General features: G+C 42.1%; 1 protein-coding gene across 1 annotated transcript in view; it reads right to left on the bottom strand.

The window, feature by feature from the left end:
• The window catches only part of LOC310758140 (craniofacial development protein 2-like), a gene marked incomplete at its 3' end in the record, with an annotated part of 100938 nt that overhangs the window by 5780 nt on the left and 72927 nt on the right, over positions 1–22231 (bottom strand). The window lies entirely within an intron of this gene.

The following is a 22231-nucleotide window of genomic DNA, read 5'->3' as shown; positions in this document are numbered from 1 at the left end:
TATTTAAGCCTCATGTATCAGCTCCTTTCTTTGTCAAATGTTTCTTACTCAAGGCTTGCAATGTTTGCAAAGGTTACGAGGTTTGTATGATTCTGAATCATACACTGAGTGGGACTATTTCTAACCCCCTTTTCCTTCCCCTGCCCAAGTTTATTTTTTAAAATATTATCATCATTTTCAGAAGCATTATCCCATTCTCTGTGTGCAAACCCCAAAGCTGGCTGTGACACTCTTGACCCATTATGTATTTAAGATGATGAAAATGGGAAAAGGCACATTGTTTTTTTAAAAAAGAAAGAGTTCCGGTTGCCTCGAACAAATTGCAAATACCAGAAATACCACATTGCACTTCAGATATACTGTTGTTTTCTCACCTGAATATTTTCATGATTATTTAACACTTACAAAGTGTCTGATTTTAAGTGTTGTACAGATATTAAAAGATAAGACAGTCCCTTGGCTCACTGTCGAAAATACACATGACCCCAAAGGAAAAAAGAATTGCAAGAGAAGATGAAAGTAGACGCCGGAGCTGCTGCATCTTCATGGGAACTAAGGAAGCTGCCCTATACTGAGTCAGGCCATTGGTCCAACTAGCTCCTATGTTGTCCAGGATTTTGGATGGGGGCATTCCCAGCCCTATCTGGAGATGCTGAGGATTGAACCTGGAACCTTCGGCATGCAGACCATGTCCTCTACCACTAAGCCATGACCCTTCCCCAGCTTTCGTTCCCCCCTTTCCATGTTCTAGTATAAAAGATTGAAGCCGAATAAAATGATAATACATTAGGGAATCCAAACAAATGCAAGCAGGGTCTGGTCTTCTGGGTCAGGGAAAACCTCCTCCCCACTATCCTTGTCTGTCTCTGATTGAAACCTTTAGATTTGGGGCTCCAACAAGCTGTTCACTGACCCACACATCTCATACAATACAGTCGTACCTTGGTTTTCGAACAGCTTAATTCTCGAACGTTTTGGCTCCTGAATGGCACAAACCCAGAAGTGAGTGTTCTGGTTTGTGAACTATTTTTGGAAGCTGAACGTTCGACAGGGCTTCCGATTGGCTGCAGGAGCTTCCTGCAGCCAATCAGAAGCTGCACTTTGGTTTTTGAACATTTTGGAAGCCGAATGGACTTCTGGAACGGATTCCGTTTGACTTCCATGGTACGACTGTACAGCCATTCTAGGTCACTGCCTAGGTTAACTGTGTTTTCTTGGTTTGCATGCAATTCCAAGCCAAACCATCACTTAGCATGAATGTGCATGCCAGAGATTCCCAGAAAGGATATTGTGAATGCTGTGATGCTCCACCTGCTTAGCATGTCGTCCAAAAAGCTGGGCTCATGGTTTGTCTCCTCCAGCCAAACTATGAGCTGTCAACACAAGAACCATGGTTACCACTCATGGTTTGCCACCATCAGACAAACCATGTCTTTGTAGCAGCACAGCAGCAGCAGGAGGACTGGGGGAAGGAGCGCAGTAGCTCTATTGGAACAGAATTAATTTAAGTCTTCATGTACAATGGCAGCCCAGTTATCCAAACCTTGGCTGCCTACTTAGGTTACCAGAATAGCATCTTCTATGTATAAAAGAAATGACATTGCCTTACAATGACATAGTTGAACATCTAAATAAATTGGGTTGTTACAAACACAGTCTTTGACTCCTTGCTATGAGGAGGAAGCATTGCCTGTGGATAGGCTACTCTGAAAGCATGTGTAATTCTGTCGTACTCAAGGAGGAGCTGTTAATGGTAGTTTTCAAGCAGGAGTCAGCTAGATGGCCTATGAACTGTATCCATAAAGAAATTAATTGGCATCATGCAAGCTGACAGAGAGCCCTTGGTCCTTATTGAGGCAGTCAAATAGCATGTGCATTTCCATAAAATCAGCTTACTGATGTGAATGTTAGCCTGGATACTTGTGTTACCCGCAGTGCCTTTTGCTGTTCAGTTTTACTAAACAGTCCGAAGGGATATTTTATCGGAGGGATGTGGTAACAGATTTATGGAATTTCCAAAGCACAGGGTCTTATTTTGAACATGAGGAGACACCATGAGTGAGGGGTAGCCAATAACACCTCCAAAATAGAGGCCGGTCTCTGTAATCATTGATGTTCCGGCTAATTAATAGGAGGCCTGTGGCCAATCAAGCTGTTTCACGGAATAGGGCAAGCCCCATTTCTCTTCTCCCGAAATGGGTGGAACTTTCGAGTTAAAGATGTGCATACTTTCCACACAGCTGTTTAGTTTATGAGCATTCTGTGGGCATTTGCTTAAATATATCTGGTACCTTTCCTTTTTTATAGGGTTGAAGTTCAGAATGGTGCTTTTGTTTTCATCCAGTTTGACGTTGAAATCCACCGTGTTTAATGGAATTCAATTTACAATAACAGTTCTCAGGTTGAGCGCAACTCACAATAACATCGATCACAGGATGTGTGGGTTCCACTTGGTTTATAGTTAACACTCTGGACGGAGCTTAAGAGGCAGCATCTCGTGGACTAAAATCCAAGGCAAGCAGATTGCTGAAGCCCTCCTCCCTCTCCCCGTCCCCTGACAAAAGGCCATGTGGGAAATATCCCAGGAGCCATAGGGCCAAAGCTAATTGATTATATATAATGACCACGATCCAAAAGAGCTACTGGTGTGTGCCCAGGGGGACTTATTTATTTATTTTACTTCTGTGAACTGGAAGCAGGCCCCTATGCCAAATCTGAAACTGAAGAACCTCTTTAGGGCAGGAGCTCAGTGCTAGCTGAGGCCAAAAGATTTCAATTCCAGCTAGCAGTAGCACATCGCAAGTAGGAGCTGGATGCCTTTGGCAGTTTTCAGGAGAAGCAGTCCTGTGCATAAATGTGGCAGTGTAGGGCTCTGGATTTCATCCACTGGCCACAACCCCAGCCTCCATGAAGCCCTCACTGCATTACAGTAATAATAATAATAATAATAATAATAATAATAATAATAAAATTTTATTTATATCCCACCCTCCCCAGCCGAAGCCGGGCTCAGAGTGACTAACAACAGCAAAAACAACACAGTTTACATAAAATCACAATCAATTAATTGAAATACATTCTAAAATCAATTCATTCTAAAATCAATTCAGAGTCAAATTAATGGCAACCATTGGGCTAGAGTTCTATGAAGATTACAGAAGGAGAAAGGGGGTCAGACTGTGCCTTGGCCAAAGACCTGGTGGAAAAGCTCTATCTTGCAGGCCCTGCGGAAAGATGTCAAGTCCCGCAGGGCCCTAGTCTCTTGTGACAGAGCATTCCACCAGATTGGGACCATGGCCAAAAAAGCCCTGGCTCTGGTTGAGGTCAGCCTAACCTCCCTGTGGCCCGGGACCTCCAAGATGTTTTTATTTGAAGACCATAAGGTCCTCTGTGGGACATACCAGGAGAGGCAGTCCTGTAGGTAAGAGGGTCCTAGGCCGTATAGGGCTTTAAAGGTTCCCTAAGCATGCTGTGTACCCCAGACCCTCCAAGTCTCCCTATTTTCCAGGGCCAGTCCCAGATTTACAGAAGCCATCCTGGTTTCTGATTGGATCCCGAAATGTCACACACTTCCTTAGGTTAGGGTTGCCATATTTCAAACAGTGAAAATCTGGACAAAAAGTTGAGTTCTTGAGCTTCTTTTTTTTTTTCTTTTGCAAAGTTGAGCATTTTTTAGTTTTGTCCAAAGTTGTTGAGCTTCTTGGGCAAAATCGCTTTAAAAATTGCCATTTCTTAGCTATTTTTATGGGGAAACAGCACTGCCGACATGGGCTGCCATACATCTGGATTTTCCCAGACATTTTCCCAGATTTTCTGATTTCGGCCGGATACTGCTACCGACTGCAGTATTTCATATATTTCCAGGAAAATCAGGACGTATGGGAACTCTACCTTAGGTTGCCCCTATTTTCATCAGATAAATGTTGGAGGGGGTGTCTCTATTTTCATCGGAGAAATATCAGAGGGCATGGAATAGGATGTTCTTATTTTCATCGGAGAAATGTTGGAAGGTATGGTACCCTCCATTTGAAGGCCCCTGTACTGCGCAAATGGATCTTGAATGTGTGGAGGTCAGAGATGGCAATAGTGGGTATGATTCTCATTCCTCTGTCCACACATTCACTGGTAGATCTTCATAGGGTGACTCTCTCTCACCCCATCAGATGTATACATAGCAGATTTTTTCCAAAATCATTCCAGAATGTGAATGCAGAACTTTGCCAGAAGGCCATAGAGCCCAAGTGTGGTGTAGTGGTTAAGAGCGGTAGACTTGTAATCTGGTGAACCGGGTTCGTGTCTCCGCTCCTCCACATGCAGCTGCTGGGTGACCTTGGGCTAGTCACACTTCTCTGAAGTCTGTCAGCCCCACACACCTCACAGAGTGTTTGTTGTGGGGGAGGAAGGGAAAGGAGAATGTTAGCCGCTTTGAGACTCCTTCGGGTAGTGATAAAGTGGGATATCCAATTCAAACTCTTCTTAAGTGGTGCTCCCAGACATCCTCTCTTCAACACCCCTTCTTCCTCCTTAAGCGGACCTCAAAACTTTCCCAATGTGCCTTTTAAAATATGGCTTACTGCACAGGATTTCCAATGCTATTTATATGCCAAATACTATTTGCTCTAGAGCAAATATTTTTGAACACTTGAAGTATATATTAAACCCTTAAAAAAATTTCAGTGCAGTAAGTTAAATGGGGGTGAAGGGTCTGTTATCCTAGGGATGGGTTTTCACGAGGACTTTAAAAAATGATGAAGAATTGAACTAAAGGTTAGAAAAATGAGAAATGGAGAGAAACTGAAATTGACAGTTTCACTCATCCTGACTTGGGGGGTACCCATTCTTTGGCCCTTGGTCAGGTAAATCTGTGACCTTGCCTATACTAGGGACCACCACATATCAAACTGCTTCTTCAAAGTACCTGTGTTGTCAACATCCCATGCTTTAGTGCTCATGAGACAAATGAGGCTACAGGAAGCTGCTAACTGGACGTGCCCCAATTCTTCATGGAAATGTTGCAAAAATAATTCATGCTCAGTGTCTCGCAAAGACTAAGGCATAAGTAAAATAAAAGCTTCATTATGCAGAGCAGTTTTACATAAATTTGTCACATGCGGTTTTATTTGTCTGTGTTTTAAAAATCCTGCAGGAGCTAGTTAGAAATTGGCCAAATATACACGGAATCAATAAATTATGATAAAAAATAATAATATGACTATTGGCCTATGGAAAGCTATAACTCAAACCTGGAGTCAGGCAATAGACAAATCTTGATTTATTTGTCTATATGAGTTTAGCCATAATGAAGAATAATGATGCTGGTTCTAAAAATTAGGAGATCTGAGATGGCACTGGGAGAAAAGAGGAGACTTGTGGGAAAATGTAGCTTTTTAGTTAAAGATTTTACACTGGATATATGTGCTGAGTTGCTGATATGTTTAGTTGTGGAATGTGGGAGTCTAATCTGAAGCTGACATGTAAATTTGACTATCTTCAGATGCCTAGACATTCAACTAGCAGGTTAGTATTTTCCTCATCATAGGATGCTTCAGTTTCCCCCCGGAAGGTCTGCCTCTAGGTGGTTAGAATTTTTCCAATCTTACACAACTATTCCCCCCACCCCCCAATTAAAATAAAAATGTGGCTCCCTTCTACGATTGGATTGAAAACTTATACAAACTCGCAACATGTGAACAACTTGCATATAAACACAGACTTGCCATGGACAAATTCAATGATATTTGTAATCCATACTTACAAATATTGTAATAGGTTAAGATCTGGTGAAGTACAATAACAACTTTGTAAAGTGTATATTTTGGGGTTTTTCCCCCTCACCCCCCTTTACTTTCCCTTCTACACGAGTGCTGTTTCTCTTTTTCTTTCTCTCTCTTTTATTTACATCTCACCATGTTTAGTGCACATATAATTATGTACTTTTTATACTTCCAATAAAAACGTCTGAAAAAAGAATACCAAAAAAAGTTAAAAGAGAGTGTGTGTGTGTGTGTGTGTGTGTGTGTCTACACACAGAGAGAGAAAGAAAGAAGGAGAGAGGGAGAGAGAGGGGGAGGGAGGGAGAGAGAGAGAGAGATTGTTTTCTGGGGGGACGTAGGGGTATGCATACCCCTAAACATTTTGTGAATCTAAGTTTGGCCTCACTGAGGGGCAGTATTTCAAGATGAGTAGGAAAATGAAAGCATCCCTAAACTTCCCTAAACAGGGCTGCTTTCAGATATCTGAATTTTAGAAGACATCTGAAAGCAGCCCTGTTGAGGGAAGTTTTTAATGTTCAATGTTTTATTGTGTTTTAATGTTCTGTTAGGAGCTGCACAGAGTGGCTGGGGTAATAATAATAATAATAATAATAATAATAATAATAATAATAATAATTTCAAGGAAAAACGAATGATGATTTGAATGAAGCAGTATGTTGCTGAAAACCAGTTGATGGAAAGAAGGAAGGGAGAGTGCTATTGTGCTTGGGTCTTGGTCCCAAACCCTCCCAGGAAGTGGAATAAAGAAACATGGAACAGTATTTTAGGTTAATGGGCGAAAAAGGCCACAACTTGATTGGTTACGGCATGTGAGTGGTATTGGTTTAGGCATTGGAAACCACACAACTATATCTGACTCCTGCCCGTCTGCAGGAGTCTTAGAAGGGTTAACCACCAGTAGGGGGAGCCCTGCTGGTGCACATCAACTAGGAACTGCCCCAGTGTCACTGCTAGGGGTCGTGCCATGGCCCTAGCCCCCTGTCTGAGGCTTCGGACAGAGACCACGCCCCCCGGATTCCTTTAACAGAATACCTTTGAATTAGGAGGGGTAGGTGATGGCCACTACAATACTCCAGGGGCAAGTCCTCAGCCTGTGCCATGCCCCTGGACCATCCGGATTGGACGACCTAAGGATGACGTGGCCGAGGACCATCCAATGGCGCAGAGGCTATCCTGCCCCATGCGCGTGGGCAGGGCTTGCTCCCAGCCCACAACATCATCTCCCCAGGAACGGGAAATGGCTTTGTGGACTTCTTAGAGGATGCTGGACTAGGAGGTTCATTGGGCAGGTCCAGTAGGCTCTTCTTAGATGCTCAAATCATTCTGAAACATAACGTTCCTGCTCTGCATTATTCTGCTATGCAAATGAAAATAATAACCACTTTAAAATGGGCTTGTGGGGGCATTGTGCTGACAAAAGAGCTCGGCAGAATTCTTCAAAGTGATCTTTTTTTCAAAGTGGTTGGAGGCAAGGGCCGAAGGGGAGAGGACATGCAGAAGCTCAGAAATGTTCTTGGAAGAATGTCCTCTGAGAAGTTTTAGCGCCACTCCAGCAGGAACTCTATGTGTGTGCTAGGCCCAGAGGCACATTGGCCTTAAAAATAACTCAGCAAATTTTTGGCTTGTTGCTCTGGCAAGCACATGCAAATCAGTGAGGTTATAGTATTTCAGTTTTGTTGGACTGAATTAGTCTATGGAGCAACAGGGTGTAAAGCCTTCCCTAGAATAATAATAACTTCTTTAAAGATATTGCAGTATTCAGTGTGACATCTGTTAGCAAATTATTGTCTACTGCAGTGCTTTCTTTTAAGCCACTTGGGACCCACATGCTGAATTATTTCATGATTTGCATAGGTTCTTATTTATAATGGCCGGCGCAGTATTAAGCCACCTACTAATCAGCTAGGATTTCTTGTTACTTGATCACTTTCCCAAGGAGATAACTTTTGGCTCATTGTACCTCGGATCAAGTTTACGATCCCCTTTTACCTACACTTCATTAGAATATATTACGCCAACCACATACCAGCAAGGGAAATAATGGAGGTCAGATTCAGGAAATCATGTAACTAATACGAGAACCAGGGGGAATGCAGATGGAAAGGATACATTAAAGTGACCTGCTGAGAGAATAATCTTTCTGTTATAAAAGTTATCCGTAGGCAAATTAACTAAAAAGGGCATTAAATACTGATTTTCAAATATGCTAAGGCTATCATTTTCCCAAATGGCTAGATTGCCAAAGAAGCAAAACAGATGATATGACACCTAATACCCATCAACTTGTAATGCTAGATGGTAACAAATATATTCCAAAAATATATTCTTAGACTCCCTCCCCCACCCCCTAAAAGTCTTCATCAAAGTTCTGGGGGAAGGATCCTGAAGCCAACTACTGGTGACAGGAGTCAAGGAGAACTCAAGTCTTCTGATTAATTTGAAAATTGCAAAAATAGGGCACTATTGGACAATTCCCATTACTTTTAATCCAGCTGAATGGAAGGCAATCCAGGTTTGTTTTGTTTATAAGCTTCTGCCTCCTGATGCTAACTCTGGAAACAGAAAACCTAATTCCTCACTCAAGTCAAAGAATGCCAGCTAGAGAAAAGTTGGCCTGCCTAAGTTCCATTGAAAACAAAAGACTTGGGAGACTTCCGGGTTGGCGCCATCGCCGAATGGCGGACTCCCTCCGAGCTCCGGAGGGAGCCGGCTCGGCAGGGGCTGGGTTTTACCGCACCGGCGATGCGGGGACCCTTAGAAACCACGGCCACGGGGGCCGTGGACTTGGAGACTCGGCTAGCACCGCTAGCGCCCTCCCGACTCGTGAAGGAGCCTTTTTAAAGGCTACGGATCGGGTGCCGGGGAGAAGCGTGGGGCTTTGAGTCCTCTGCCATCCCTGCCGAGCGAAGCCGCATGCCATCCGGCGGAGAGCGCTGACTTCTTCCATTGAGAATTTGGACTTTTAACAACAACCCGTGAGTAAATTGGAAATCGGGTTTAAAAGAAGAAAAATTTTTGGGATTTGAGACGAGCGGGGGGGGATCTAAAAAGGAAGTCAGTCCCCCTCCCTATTGTAGACATTTTAAAACAAGGATTGGGAAGCCAAGGCCCAAAAAGAACGGTATCTTTGCTAAATTAAGAATTCCATGATGGGAAAGTACAAGAATTGTGCTGGAGGAAGAATTGAAGGAGAAGGAAAATGCACCCCCCTCCCTGGGAACCGGGGCGATTGAGGAGTGAGCCTGGTGAAAAGAGCCGGTGATTTTGACAGCTGTCAAAGTAGCTGTCAAAGTCGGAATATTAAAGAGGATTTTATTACAAGGACCTTGCTGGTCAAATTTGTTACAACTTGATATAATTTGTTAAGACTTGAATACAAAATGGCGAAAATACGGAGAACAATCGGATTTTTGGAAACAAAGTTACAACAACCCCCCTAGAGGAGTTTCGGGACATTACAAAGATGGGCGTAAGCCGGGAAAAATACAACACTCCGGAATTTCACAGAACTGGTTATCTCCTGGGAAAGCTGCAAAACGGAAACTGAATCTTGTCTACAGGGTGTTTAGACTAAAAGGAGACAACAGAATACCTTACTGAAGAAGGAAGGGACTGAACGCAAGTTTTTGTTCCTGAATAACAACAACCCATGTAGAGTTACTAAACTTCTGAATAAGAAAGTTTTAGCAGCGGAACAAGAGGAAGCTGGACTATAACCTTGAAAGAACAATGGGGGGAATTTTATAATTTGACATTTTTAAAGATTTAGGAATTAATTTTTAAAGAAAGTAATCCTAGAAATGGGAAATAATTCTGCAAGGAGTTGGGGGAAAAATGGGATTGATGGACTTAAGATTTCCAGGCTGGAAACATAGATTGGAGGATAAGGGAAATTAAACCGGGGAAGGGGAGGGAGAATTAGAATCCAAAGGCTTGCAACTATTTTCTGAATTGGTTTTCTTTTTTCTAATATATTTTTTATTTTTTTTATACTTTTATTCTGTGTGCTTTTACTTTAATGGGAAAAAAGGGGGACATTGTGGAAAGAAAAGGGGGTGGGCTATGGGGAGAGATCTTTTGCTTTTTTTTTTTATCAAGGGTGTTGCATAAGGTTTGTATAAATTTAAATTTGAACAATGGGGTATATAAATTGTGCTTTAAATCAGAAATAGAACTTGTGGAAACAACAATATGAAAGGGGAATACGGTAGGGGTGGGGGAAGGGGGGAGTCCCAGAAAGTGGATGTTTGAAAATAAGGTTCTGAATGTATCTTCATAATTTCTTTTCTTCTCTTTCTGTATTTTGGAAACTTCAATAAATATTATTTAAAAAAAAAAGAAAACAAAAGACTTGGATGCTTTAAGTTAAGTATTTCAGGATGAAGCAAGGTGTGATAGGTACAAACATAAGCCATCACAGTATCCCGGTAAAGGTATATGAATGCTTAGGTAGAAGAGATGGTAGCTTGGTCTATGATTTGGCAACAATGTGTGTTGCAGGGTGGTGTTCTGATATGAACTCAGCTAAAGGCTCTACATCTTTCCAAAATAACAAGGAATTGTATAGGCAACTGGGGGAAAATATAGCAATTTGGGGTGGAGGTAGGTAGCATACATAGAAAAGCAGTGGTAGTAGCAGCCTTTCCTCCTTTAAACTACCACTGTTTTAGTTGGTCGATGTGGCGTTTGCCCTCTCATTTAAAAATGTCTGTACAGGGGGAGAGAAAGGGTTAATATGTAGACCAATAGGAAAGCCTACCTGTTTATAAAAGGGCTTAGCCCGAGGTTTGGTTTAGGTGGGTAGTTGGTTGGTTTTAGTGGGTTGGTTGGTTGGGAAAGGCAGTTGGAAAAGCAGTTGGCAGACAGTTGGAAATAGACAGTTAGCACAGTTGGTTCTTGTGTGAGGGGAGGTGGAAGAGATAGAGACAGGATAAAATAAGACTAAGAAGGTAAAGAGTAACAACATTTTGAAGGCAGTTAAAGTTTATTTGTGTCTGCAATAAACTACACTCTTCTTCCTTAACTTGAGAACCTGACTGAGACTAAGTGATTTACCGGGGAGGACCTGGTTGGTGGCAGCGGATTAGTGGTGTACGGGTCAATAGTCCGTGAGATGACTGGAGGCTCCATATGAATGCCACAGTCTCTAAGGTGCTACTGGACAATGATTTTATTTTTTTATATATTTTGACTGTTTTTGTGTGTGTTTTTTTAATGTAGATTCGCAATTGAACCAACAGCCATCAACACCCCCTTGGAATACACTAAGAGAGTCAGGGGTACCATTTACCCCCCAACAATGCCCCTGAAATTACACTACATCCCAATATAATGTCGCCCCAAAGCTGGGTGGGGCATTAGAGAAAATGGCAGTCCCTGGGGAACATTTGCAAGGGTCAGTTGGCAGGTGGAAGAACAGTACTCCTCTGCAAATGTGCCCCTCTGCAAATGTGCCCCCTTAGCTCTTTAATGGACTGTGGCACAAAATGGACTGTGGAAAGTGTCATTAATTGTACTGACTTTTCTTTGCATTTGTTCCAGTTGGAATTCTTTCTTCTTTGCACCAATTTAGCAATTAGCACCCTGCTTCACTCTGGTGCCATTCTTTAGAGCACTAGATTCTAGGGTTTTGTTTGCTTGTCTGCTAGCTTGCAAGCTTGCTGAGTAAGCCCCTGGAAGGAAGCTGGAGAAGCCTTTAATGTACTTAGGAGATGGCCTGTTTTTAGCCACTTAGGGTTAAAAATCACATATTATTGAAAACACTGGTGGGGGGATGTAATGGACATAGATGTAGAGCTTGTCATTTACTCAACAACCTCTCCTTTCAACCCCAAGAAGATTTCCAAAGGAATGGTTAGAAGGATTGGTTTGCCTATTGTGAATTATCCTATTTACTTTGGCTATTATGTATTGAATTGACTGAAGACCATTCCCAACAGTTGACAAGAGACATCATTATGAAGAAAACCAAATTTTCACTTTATGGGTTGAGTTATCTGTGATTTAAAGATCATTACAATCTCTTTAAAATACTTAGAGCCATCCAAAGAAATTTTTAATCAAAGGAAGCCTATGCCTTTCACTTAGGAAACCAATAGTTATGTTACTTCATTATTATTATTTTTTGCTAAAGCCACAAAAGCTAAACAGTTTCCTAAAATAATTTTGATTTCGGGGTGCTTAGGTTCTGGGGTGAGAAACAAAGCGTGATGTGTGACTGGCAAGCTTTCTAGTAATAATAATCCCAACAGTAAAATAAAATGTGAAATATACATTGATCTGTTAAGCACCAAAGGACATGATAAAGCTACTGAAAACTAACACAGATACTAAAAACTCCTAATCTCTTTACCAGCTTTGCTTATTTTCTTAGGTGCCTCCTCGTGCTCAGATTGTATATTCATCTGCCTCAATTTTTGGTTCACTTTTTAAACTTGTTAAACAGTCCGCATTTTGTTGTTATAAAACACTCCTAGTCTTGGGGTAGGCATTTGGTGGCCATGAATAAGCTAAACTGGATGTTTTAGCAGCCACTCAACATGTTAATTTTAGATATAAACCAAAGGTGTTACAAATATAACCTAAATGCATGAATATGGCAATAACATACTTGTAAATATACAACTTTATGCTCCTTGTGCGTTCAGGATTAATTGTGTCTACCACCTCAAGTGTGTGGTCACCAGTGCTGATGAGTGGAATGATGGTGATGTCCTGACGAAGATATTGGTCTTTGTCAGGCTGATGGTGAAACCAAACTCTGCACAAGCTTCGACAAAGTGGTTGATGAGTCCTTGTAGAGCTTCCTTGGAGTGCATTGTCAAGGCTGTGTTATCTGCAAGCAACATCTCACAGATAAGAACTCTCCACACTTTTGGCATGGAGTTGAATAGACCTAGTTGAATAGACCCCCATCCAGTGTTGTTGTTTTTCTAGAAAAAGAGGTGCAAGAACTCACCATGAGCAACACCCTCATTCTCTTAGAATGGCAATGGCACACACCTGAGAGGTGCTAGAACTGAGTTCCGGCTGAAAAAAAGCCCCTCTTCCATCACTCCTTGAATGGAAGTACACACCATCTTCAGTGGAACTGATGGCATGTGAAAACAAGAGAGAGAGAAATATGCCAAAGCATTGAGGCAAGAATATAACCCTGTTTCACATTGATCTTTATAGAGAAGGCATCCAAGGATGAACCGTCATACTGGATGGCTCCATGCATGTTCTTGTGAAAGGAGACAATCATCTTGTGGAGCTTATTCTACCTTGTTGAGAAGTGTGAAGAGCCTGCTTCAACCGATGAGGTCAAAAGCCTTCGTCAGGTCTATGAGGGCAATGTACAAGGGACATTTCTGCCCTCAGTATCTCTCCTGCAGCTGGCACAATGAGAAACCCATCTCAGCTGCATTGTGACTTGGGATAAGCCCTGTCAGCGAGTGACTGTAGTCTGTTGAGAACTACACAGGTGAAGGCTTTCCCCACAATATTCAGCAAGGGGATTCCATGGTAGTTGTTACAGTCCTAGTGGTCACATTTGTTCTTGTAAAGGCTCACAATGCTGGAGTCGCACATGTCTTGTGGCATAGACCCTGTTTCCCAGCACTGTAAGAGAAGGCTGTGGAGGTGCATCGTGAGGATGGTTGACTTTCAAACACTTCTGTTGACTGTCCTGATTATTTTATCCATCAATGTGACCCTGTTCTAGTTTTATTGGGTAGGTGGGAATGAATCTGTCAGTTTCCCCCCACTATCGATTTCCCACACAGTATTTTATAAACCTTGGGAAGTGGGTGCTATGAGACTTGAGGTGAGCACATACCCCCCCATCTTTAAAAGGCAAGGGGGGAAAGGCTGTAGGCATCTACTGAACTTGATGTTCATTTTAATAATAATAATAATAATAATAATAATAATAATAATAATAATTTATTTATTTTTATTTATACCCTGCCTATGTGGCTGGGTTTCCCCAGCCATTCTGGGTGGCTTCCAACAAAAGATTAAAAATACATTAAAACGTCAGGCATTAAAAACTTCCCTAAACAGGGCTGCCTTCAGATGTCTTCTAAACGTCAGATAGTCGTTTATCTCTTTGACATCTGATGGGAGGGTATTCCACAGGGTGGGTGCCACTACCAAGAAGGCCCTCTGCCTGGTTCCCTGTAGCTTTGCTTCTCACAGGGAGGGAACTGCCAGAAGGCCCTCAGAGCTGGACCTCAGTGTCCGGGCAGAACGATGGAGGTGGAGATGCTCCTTCAGGTATACTGAAGGTTCCTGAATGAATCCTTAAGCAGTCTGAGTGCTGGAAAAAATGTTGCGATCACAAAGAGGCAGCACAGCTTTCTTCTGACCTGACATGCCATGCCAGACTAACTTTATCTTGTTGTAAACTGTATAAATAAATACCCTACAATGAACAGCATCCAAAGTAGGGCCGAAGTATTAAACAGACAATAACTATTTCTCCCCCAACAGAAATGCAAAGCATTGCTTCAACTTCTCTGCCTTCTCCTTATACTCTTGGTAGTAGGTGCAGATGTTTCCACATCTGCTTTCTGATGGCATGAGGGTATATGATTTAAATGTGCTACTTTTCTGCCACAACAATTTCAGTCCTTCATGAGCAAGCATCAGAACCATCTCACAGGCTTTTGCTTTGTCGAAACCTTGAGATCCTAGTGGAGTATTCGAGTCCTCATGTTTATTCTCCTAGACAAATACAGGAAAAAGCTCACTTGCTCCCTTTGACCCTTCTCCTTGGCAACTGACAATTACCTTCCTTAGCCCAAAGGGTTGAGGCATTTGGGACTTGAGAGAGGTGCTTTATTTGGAACACATGATCTGCAACCCAGAGCTTTGGAGTTCCTTTCAGGAGCCACAGAGTATTTATTTATATTATATCAAATTAGAGGAAATGAAGGGGCATGTGTTGCAGGCAGCAACAGCATTCTGCTTGTTATAAACTCCCCTATTAGAAATGTTTTTGTGAATGTCAGTGGGCCAGTGCACTTTGGGACTCAAACACCTAGACAGTCAATCATCATAATGAAGCTTGTATTTTATTTTCAAGTGTAATGGATTACATGTAACCTCTTCCATTCCATTTTCGGAGCTAACTATTTTGTTTCAACCTGAAACCATTCAGGCTTATGTTCAGTCATTTAAAAAATGTGACTAAAATGCGGTGGCATTCCCTATCTCTGAAAAGACCCGAGTTCATTGGAATGGAAAGTCAGAAAGTTTTCCCAAAAAGCCACAAAGAAATCACAGGAAGGACTCTTTAATTGTGGTGGTTTGTGAAGCAGAATAGCCTAAAACTATTTTGACCAGACTGAAGGTTATCTGTTAACCTGTTCACTTTAAGCCAAACATTTATTGCATGACAATGTTCAGCCTTTTTTGAATGCTACAAAGTTTTCCCCATGCTCAAATGTTCAGGAGTGGGTGAAGTTTCTGTCACTCCTAAAGAAACAATTGCTCTGCTGTACACTGGCATACAATATTCTCCATGTTCCACTCATCCTCGTGTTTTATTTAATTTACAGAGACAAATTAAACCTGATTTTTAATGCCTTGTCACTAGCAACAGCAAAACTACATATTTTATCTAGGAATTGTAAAGGCAAAGGGACCCCTGACCGTTAGATCCAGTCGTGACTGACTCTGGGGTTGTGGTGCTCATCTTGCTTTATTGGCCGAGGGAGCCGGCATCCAGCTTCTGGGTCATGTGGCCAGCATGACTCAGCCGCTTCTGGTGAACCAAAGCAGCGCATGGAAACACCATTTACCTTCCCGCCGGAGCGGTACCTATTTATCAACTTGCACTTTGATGTGCTTTCAAACTGCTAGGACATACACCCCCCCCCCAAAAAAAGACATCCCAGAATGTGATAAAATTAATATCCTCTAGGTTAGGGTTGCCATATTTCTAATAATAATAATAATAATAATAATAATAATAATAATAATAATAATAAAAAATTTGTACCCCGCCCATCTGGGCAGCTTCCAACAAAGATTAAAAATACATTTAAAAAACCAGCACATCCCAAAAGTTGTTGAGTGATGAGCTTTTTTTTTTTTTTTTAGGAACACCCCAATATTGTTGAGCTTACATTTACGAAACCATGAAAATAAAGAAATAATTTAAAAAACAAGCATGAATTTTCAATTGACTTGTATAAAGTGCCACTATTCAGAAAATCCCCATGGACATCAGTTCTGTCTTTGAAATCCCGGTAATATCCGGGACAATCTGGACGTATGGCAGCCCTACTCTAGGTTTATTTGTTAAATTATTGACATTATCAAAAGATGTACACATTTAAGTCTTGCCTTTCTTACCAAAAGCAGTGTTCTGTAGTGGTTAGAGTACCAGACAGGGGAGACGTGATTTCAAATCCTTATTCAGCCATGAATCTCACCAGTGGCCTTCAACTAGGCACTGTGTTTCACTTAAGAGTCATTACAACAATGCAATGGTCATGCATGGTATTCTGAGCTCCTTGGAAGAAGAGTAAGGTGTACTGTAAATAATAATTCTCTAGAGGGATAGCCATTTTAGACTCTTGAAATAAAGAAGCAGTGACTCTTGTGGCACCGTAAAGGCTAAGAAAATTTTGAGGGACTTATATCTAATGATAGTTCTACTCAGTGAAGACACACTGAAATGAATGGACAGGATTAACTTATGTGGATCTATTGTGAGTATGATGTAATGATTTCTCTCACCCCCCTGCCCTCCCCAGTCTTCCCCTTCCCCACAGTGTCACTTAGAGTTAAGATAAGTGGACATGTTTCAACCCTGGACTACTTGTGAGGAGGATCTGCGTGTGACCACCTGAACACCGAGGGGCTGGGGAACGATAACATTGCATCAGAAACAAGCTGTGCTTCTTGATAATCTTTGAGAGGATTTTTAATTTTCTCCTTTTCGCAAGTGCGTTTATTTATTTATTTTGCCCTGTTGCCTACACAGCGTGTTTGCTCAATTATTTGTGCTTTTAGGCAGTCGTTTTCAAAAGATGGAAACAAACAGAACTTCCAGTGTGCTTTCAAATACTCCCTGGCAGCCTTTTGCTGCCAACCTATCACCCTCATAGAAGAACTATTCAGTACTTGCAGCAGTATCTTACGGTCAAGGTCAAAGCTAAGTCCCAGAAAAAACAAACAGATCTCATTTCCAAGAGAGATGCAGAAAGTTACAGAATGTTGCCTCGATCCAGCAAGGGTGATCTGCCAGAAGAATCAGGACTTGAACACCCTCCAAGTGTCCCTATTTTCCAGGGACGTCCCTAATTTAGAGAAGCCATTCCGGTTTCTGGATTTGATCCTTAGGATATCCCTATTTTCATCAGAGAAATGTTGGAGGGTATGGTACATCTGCAATGCCAGTGGCAGGTGGCACAGTGCTGGTGAGTGTCCCATGGGTGGTGGTGGTGTGGCAGAGCAAGTGGCAAAATGGGATGAACCACCCCTGATCTCAGGATTCCAGAATTTACAGCTGTTCGTTCTGAGGAAAGGCAGGCAAGGACCCACAACCCAGGTGGGGCTCGCTAGCTTGGGAGTAGGTATGTGATTCCTCAGCTGGAGTAGACTCAGGACAAGTGGGGGTCACATGCCTCACCAAACCCAGAAGGTGTAACAGGAAAGCTGTCCTGGCCAGCTCTCCTGACAGATGATTTGGTCTGGAGTCACAGTGTGGAAATAAAGGATGAGATTGCCCACCAGATACCAAGCATTCTACTGTACAAATTAGGCCCCAGTGTTCTTCTTACCATCCCATTCTCAATGTGTCTAATTTAAATTAATCAATTTTAATCTAGCATGTAGATTCTCAAAACTTTCTCATTTAAACATTCAACAATTTTTCCACAATCTTGCTTGTTCTCAGTAACCAAAATTATATTATCTACATATACAAGCAGAAATGTTTCCCCATTTTGTTGTTTCCCCCATGAGACATCGGTTGAATTGGACCACATATATCAGGATGAATAAGTTGCAAAGGCTCTGTTGAACTTTTCTGGCTTTGCTTAGAGATAGAAGGTCTTGTTCCCTTTCCCACCAAACAACTTTCACATATTTCACTATCCAGGTCAACTTTACAAGGTTTAATTTCCATTCTTCTCACCAAACTTTTCCTTGGTAGGCCTGCTATAATCCTGAAGCCTCTATGTGCTAGCCTTTTGTGCCACAGATGAACACAAGTTGCACCAGATGGGCAGGGTATAAATAAATTATTATTATTATTATTATTATTATTATTATTATTATTATTATTATTATTTTCAAACTTACAGCATCCAGGAGAGTTGCCCTTCCATGTGATTCACTGCTCATGGGAGTTCAGTAGGACTTTCCACTGAAGTCTATGAGGGTAGTTAGGAGCCGTGACAGCTTCTGCCCTTTCCTGTTTTGACAATGTGTCAGGCAGAATGTCTGAACTGGTGCACCCTCTGGATGAGTTCACAAACTCAGGCCTTACTGTTCAGTTTCCCCACTGAAATTACATCTGGAATCGCCTCCCAATAAAGTCCACGAGGCTACGCTGTCACAGATGGGGCTCTGCATTGCTTCTCAAGTCTAGAGGATGCGACAAAGGCTGTTGCTTCATCCTGCCTTTCAGAAGCATGGATATTTGGAAACGTGAGCATTTTATTTTGTTCTCATTGTAAGTCTTGGAAGTGTTTTGTGTGTGTGTGTGTGTGTGTGTGTGAAATGGCTTTGGCAGGACAGTTTGATAGTTCCCTTCCTCACTTTTTTTTTTAAAAAAAATAAACAACAGCCATGCTTACATATAAAACAGGTTGTGCCTCATGCTCAGCAAGTAAGATTAAAAACTGCTCAGAAGTGGAGTATTTCCTAACCTAAGAAATACGTTGCTTTTGTCTCGAACCCTTTCTCCTTATTTCTTTGTGAAGGAAGTACCAGTATATTTTTTAATAATGCTTAGAGATTCTAAAATAGACCAGTCTGAATGCATTGGTCATGTGGAAGACTGCTTTGGCCTTATCCAACGTGAAACATGATGCGGTTTTTTGCATGTGTGGAAGCATTTCCCACATTATGGCTTCATACACACTACACACTTATGGAAGCACTTTAAAAATACATGTATTCCCCCAAAAGAATCCTGGGAACTGGAGGGTACAAGTAATCTACAGTTCCCAGGATTCACAGAGGGAGGTCATGTGCTTTAAATGTGCTTTAAATGTATAGTGTGTATGTAGCCTTATATAAACCCAGGTCCCAGTGCCTAACAGAATCATAGAATTGTGGAGTTGGAAGGGACTCCAAAGGCCATCTAGTTCAACCCAAGGGATGCGGGTGGCACTGTGGTCTAAACCACTGAGCCTCTTAGGCTTGCCAGTCAGAAGGTTGGCGGTTCAATTTCGCACAACGGGGTGAGCTTCCGTTGCTCTGTCCCCACTCCTCCCTATCTAGCAGTTCAAAAGCACGCCAGTGCAAGTAGATAAATAGGTATCGCTGTGGCGGGAAGGTAAACGGCATTTCCATGTGCTCTGGCTTCCATCATGGTGTTCCGTTGTGTCAGAAGTGGTTTAAGTCATGCTGGACACACGTCCCAGAAAGCTGTCTCTGGACAAACGCCGGCTCCCTCAGCCTGAAAGCGAGATGAGCACTGCAACCCCATAGTCGCCTTTGACTAGACTTAACTGTCCAGGGGTCCTTTACCTTTTTAATAATAATAATAATAATAATAATAATAATAATAATAATAATTCATTTATATCCGACCCTCCCCAGCCAAAGCCGGGCTAAGTTCAACCTTAGTTCAAACCCCTGCAATGTATGAATCTCAATTAAAGCATCCATGACAGATGGCCTTCCAACCTCTGCTTAAAAACCTCATGGGAGTCTGTTCCACTGTCGAACAGCTCTTACTGTCAGAAAGCTTTTTCATATGTTTAGTCAGAATCTTCTTTCTTGTAACTTGAAACCATTGGTTTGGAGCCTAGCCTCCAGAGCCCTGGCAGCTCTGTTGGGTTAGGGAGAAAAAGATTGGGAACCCAACAAGTCCACCCAAGATGGACTCTTCTGTTCTCTCCAACTCCCAACAGTGGTGATCTTGTTTGGCAGGAAGAAAAGGAGATGCCATATAATACAGTGATACCTCGGGTTAAGAACTTAATTCGTTCTGGAGGTCTGTTCTTAACCTGAAACTGTTCTTAACCTGAGGTACCACTTTAGCTAATGGGGCCTCCTGCTGCCGCCACGCTGCCACCACACAATTTCTGTTCTCATCCTGAAGCAACGTTCTTAACCCGAGGTACTATTTCTGGGTTAGTGGAGTCTGTAACCTGAAGCGTCTGTAACCTGAAGTGTCTGTAACCTGAGGTATCTCTGTACATGCATAGACTTCTGTTCAGCTTGAGCATCCCTGGGTTTTAAGGAATGCCTACAATGTGGCCATTACGAGCCATTAAAAAGATTACCTTCTAAAGTTTTATTCTGAAGGTAAGGAGGAAAAATCAGATAAACTCTTCTTCCTTTTCCCTCTTGAAGAAAATAAGGACTAAAGCAGAGCATGCATTTTGAACTGACAGGATCAAAATAGTCTCTGAATTCTGATAAATACTCACTATCACTCAAATCCCCCAAAGTCTGCTCAGGAAAGTAAAGGAGCTAGAGCAGAAGACTAAAGCACCCAATACAAAATCTTTGCAGAACCCCAGTTTTTCAACCTTTGTCGATTCAAAAGGGCCCACACTTCTGCTGTGGTTTTTCACAGGTTGGAATGTGGCAGGAATAGTGACACAGAGGGTGCAAGGAGTGTGTATGTCCCCACTACCCTTCCTGATACGTTTAAAGCTGGAAGATGACTTTTTTTGTTGTAGATTCAGCATCGAGAAAGCATCTGTCCTCTCCGCAAGAGCACTCTTTCAAGGACCAGGCTTATCTGTCTTTCCCACTTTCCTGTCGATTTCCTTATTTCAGCAAAATTGCCCTCTGAGAATCCCACGAGGATGGCTTCAGAGCATTTAATGTGCAATTGAGAGTGCTCTCAGACTGGCATGGGAGAAAGGTACTGAACGTACATGGGGTTAAGGTCTGCAGCTCAGCAGGGCATTTCCTGCTTTCGGGCAGCATTGGAGAAGTTTGTGTTGTTGTACTGCAATCAGCAGGGAATATTGTGTTGTTTTTCAAGGAATCGCTAAACCAGATGTTGAACGGAAGTTGAGCCGGAGGTTTTAGCTTACTGCAGACGGGTAAACTCCTTTCCAGTGAATGATAGGATCTTTTTTTTCCCCAGTCTCTTCCATTTTTATTGCTGTTAAAGCTTACAGTAGAGATCTATTTGATGAAATAGAGGCCCTCTTCATATTCACAGCCACCTCTCAGCAACTGGCCGCAGATCTGAGGCTCAAACAGCTTGAGATAGCAAGACACTTGGAAACAATTTGGTATAAGGACCATATGAAATTATTGCACACTGTATGAAATAATCAATATACTTTTAAGTGTAAATAAACTGCAACTGTAAAAAGCGATTGAGGATTATACTGGGGAGGGGGAAGTTCTGGGATGGATGCAATTTTTTAAAAAACATTATTAGGTGCATCTTATTAATAAATAAATATGTATGACATTAACATGGACTTCACAATAATATATTACGGCTCTTAAGTCATATTCTCAATCTTAAACGTATATTGTGTTCCATAAAATTAATATTATTTTTTTTAAAAAAAGAAAGATTTGGGCTGATTCCAGCTTCTAACCATTGACACCAGCAAGTTTAAGCAAATCTCTATGCCTAACTCTAACCCATGGGTAGGTAAACTAAGGCCCAGGGGCTGGATCCGGCCCAATCGCCTTCTAAATCTGGCCCGCGAACGGTCCAGGAATTAGCGTGTTTTTACATGAGTAGAATGTGTGCTTTTATTTAAAATGCATCTCCGGGTTATTTGTGGGGCATAGGAATTTGTTCATATTTTTTTCTTTAAAATATAATCCGGCCCCCCACAAGGTCTGAGGGACAGTGGGCCGGCCCCCTGCTAAAAAGTTTGCTGACCCCTGCTAACCCTACAGCCCAAGTCAAAGTACAGGGGTTCCCTTGTGGGGCAACACATGGTGTTATGCATATGTTACCACAGTGCTAGGAGGCTGTCGTTCCTCTCTCTGACACACAGTCACAGGAGTAGGGTTGCCATACATCCAGAATATGGCAGCTGGGAAACAGTGTCTGGGCAGAAATCACTATAATGTCCGGGGAAATCCAACTTTTGTGTCCGGATTTTCACTTTCTGAAATATGGCAACCCTACACAGGAGGTATATGCAGACTTGGTTGCAGAATGCATTTAAGCCTGTATAAAGTAAGCCCCAATTTCCATCCCACTAAAGACCTCCCTGTTGCCGATTTCTATCTTTAGCCAGAAAAAAATCAAAATCAGCCAAACACAGAAACTAGCCAGAAATGGTGGAAAGAGACCC

Source organism: Podarcis filfolensis (assembly GCF_964270895.1).
Source record: "Podarcis filfolensis genome assembly, chromosome: 2".
NCBI classification, from domain to species: domain Eukaryota; kingdom Metazoa; phylum Chordata; class Lepidosauria; order Squamata; family Lacertidae; genus Podarcis; species Podarcis filfolensis.
This window is presented reverse-complemented; position numbering and strand designations above follow the sequence as displayed.